Source organism: Notolepis coatsorum, assembly GCF_963971535.1.
Source record: "Notolepis coatsorum genome assembly, contig: SCAFFOLD_397, whole genome shotgun sequence".
In the NCBI taxonomy this organism is placed as follows: domain Eukaryota; kingdom Metazoa; phylum Chordata; class Actinopteri; order Aulopiformes; family Paralepididae; genus Notolepis; species Notolepis coatsorum.
Window position 1 is genome coordinate 99,803 of NW_028173723.1, and position 2,500 is coordinate 102,302.

The window sequence follows — 2,500 nt, forward strand, 5'->3', positions numbered from 1 at the left end:
GAAGAGTGTGGGAGGAAATTATGAGAGAGAGAGAAGACAGTGTGGGAGGGAAGAATGAGAGAGACAAAGAGAGAGAGACAGAGATAGAGAGAGAAGAGAGAGAGAAGAGTATGGGACAGGAGAGAATGAGAGAGACAAAGAGAGAGAGAGAAGATAATGGGACAGGAGAGAATGAGAGAGACAAAGAGAGAGAGAGAGAAGATAAAGGGACAGGAGAGTGTGCAAGAGAGATAGAGAGAGACAGAGAGAAAGAGAGAGAGAGAGAGAGAGAGAGAGAGAGAGAGAGACACAGGGGGAGCACATTAGGTAAAACGATCACCTGAGAGCCATCTACAGTAGGCAATTAGTTGAAATGAGTTGATGAGATGAAATTAGCTGATGAATGAGTTGACATCTGTTGGGAACATTTAGTCTTTTATGACCTTCCTGCAGATCTTAGGCTTGTACAGAGCTTAACTGTTGGCAGGTGCTATTAGCTGCAGGTACATAATAGCAGTAGCACCCTTCACGGGCTAACCCTTTCAGAACCACACTACAGAAGGTTAAACCTTATGTAGTGTGGTAGTGAAAGGGTTAAAGAAAATCTAAAATAAACACAAACGAAAATCTAAAATAAACACAAACGTAACGTGCTATATTGTGAGATATTGCCTTTTATTAAGAGCCAATTGTCTGGAAATAATTTTTCAAGGTAATAACAAGAAACAAGAATGATATCACAGTAATTGGCGTCCTTGCTTGCAAGGGCTAACAAGAGCACGGCTGGCCTTTTGCTTGATAAACTTCACTTCAATCCATTAAACTGCCTCGGACATGAACCCCCCACCCCCCCTCCCCTGGAAGCACAGGGGACTCCCTGCATACATGTATATATTATGTCTAGAAGCAGCAGCAGCGTCTGCATCTCGATGCCTCTGCCGGGGGTCAGGTTTGATGTGTGGATTACACATACTAAAACCATAACTGTGCCACCGTACATCACCACCAGAGACTATTTATTTTAGAGACAGATCACTCCCCAAGAAACCTCCGAGGGAGTCTTTATGCCCAGCGGAAGCAGGGCGATATACGTTATGGGGATTTCGTCTCCCCCCTCCCCACACACACAGAGGCTCGGAACTATCTGTCGACCGTGTCGTCCATATTGTACTTACAATAACAGAATCTGGAAAATAAATAAATAAATGAAATAAAAATCTTCAAAGCTCCATGAGATATCCATTAAAATGTAAGAGGATACAGTAAACGCTGACAAGTATTTCAAAGGAGCGAGTTTCATGATGTGTATTGGAGGCAGTTATACAGTTAATTTGATACAGTGGAAAACATGTTGTGGAATAAAGGGACCCGGCTTGTGGGCACCATACCGCTGTGTGGTTAGTGTTGCCAGGGAAGGTCATTGTACTTTGGAAATAAAACTTTCCTGAACCATTGACTTTGGTTGAATAACATTTACAAATTTTCTTTTGTATAAATAAACCTTTTAAATGTAGTTGTTTATATTTTTGGTGACGATGATGCTGGAGGGTATGGGATAACTGTGTAGTCGAATTTCAGTCAGTGATTTTAAGGAGACCTCATGTATTAATGATGATGACTTTAATAATTCATACAGCACATAAAAGATCAACAACAAAGTAGAGTAGGCTATAATCAACGTTATGATTGAGATTCTAGTAGCCTTTCGGCGGTAGGCATCCATTCGCCGTGCAAAGTGTTACAACTGGGATGTTAGTTCCATTAGGTGTGCAAAGGGTTAAAATGACGATGTTAGTTCCATTAGGCATGCAAAGGGTTAAAATGATGATGTTAGTTGCATTCGGCGTGCAAAGGGTTAAAATGACGACGTTAGTTCGATGTGGGATGCAAAGGGTTAAAACAATGATCAAATCAAATCAAATGTATTTGTATAGCCCGAGATCACAGGAATAGCCCCCATGGGCTGTACAAGTCAAGAAGAAACATCACAAAAGATCAAAAACTAAAACCACCATACAATCCAAACAACTCACTAAAAACCTAGCAATAGGGGAGGGAAAAGCACCACAGGCGGTGTGGAGGAGAGAAACCTTAGATGGGCAGTTCAAAGGGGATCCCCCAACTGGATGTCGGTTGTTGCAATGGATGATAGATGGATGGAGAATCGAACATGCGAATAATTGGTATGTATGTAATGTATTAGAGGTGGGCATAGATTAATTTTTTTAATCTAGATTAATCGATCTACAATCCTGGATTTAATCTAGATTAATCTAGATTAAAATGGCTCAAAAAAAAAGAAAAACCTGCCGAAGGCATTCAAAATATGTGTGTTCTACCCAAATAATGACCAGAAGTAAGTCCTTACTTTTTCTTTCCTCCTTATGTTTCTCAGGCCAGGTGGATTACACCATGAGCCCATCTCCCGTTTCCAAAATGCATTACAGACTGTTTTGATACTTGTGTTTAATAAGTTGTTTTATTCAGAAGTTAACACAAATAAATAATATTACCAGTACAG

At 40.5% G+C, this 2,500-nt stretch overlaps 1 protein-coding gene across 1 annotated transcript in view; it reads right to left on the reverse strand.

Moving 5' to 3' along the window:
- Positions 1-2,500, reverse strand: part of LOC311247722 (neural-cadherin-like) — a gene marked incomplete at both ends in the record, with an annotated part of 169,534 nt that overhangs the window by 93,179 nt on the left and 73,855 nt on the right. The gene's annotated exons all lie outside the window — the stretch shown is intronic.